Below are 331 nucleotides of genomic sequence, written 5' to 3'. Positions count from 1 at the left end.
GTTTACCACATGAATTATCTGTATCTGGATCCGCACTCGGACTGGGCGGAAGTGGTCATATTTAACCCGGAAGTGGGTCGGGTTCTCTTGAAATGGGCGGGGCTTTAACCAGTATGTTATTTAAGCATGCAATTGATATGGGTTGATCAGAAATTGTTATATTTATTGCTGATTAGAAAACTATTTACATGACAGCATCAGCATTGAGCTTCAGACCAGTGGTGTTGTCATGGTAACAAACAAACTATATAGGCCTACAGTATATAACAAGTTCTGCAACAATAAATACAACAATGTGGTTGCATTTATTAAGTAAAATGTAATGAACAAG

The sequence above is a fragment of the Etheostoma spectabile genome, chromosome 20 (genome assembly GCF_008692095.1).
Source record: "Etheostoma spectabile isolate EspeVRDwgs_2016 chromosome 20, UIUC_Espe_1.0, whole genome shotgun sequence".
NCBI classification, from domain to species: domain Eukaryota; kingdom Metazoa; phylum Chordata; class Actinopteri; order Perciformes; family Percidae; genus Etheostoma; species Etheostoma spectabile.
Note: the sequence above shows the minus strand (reverse complement) of the source record.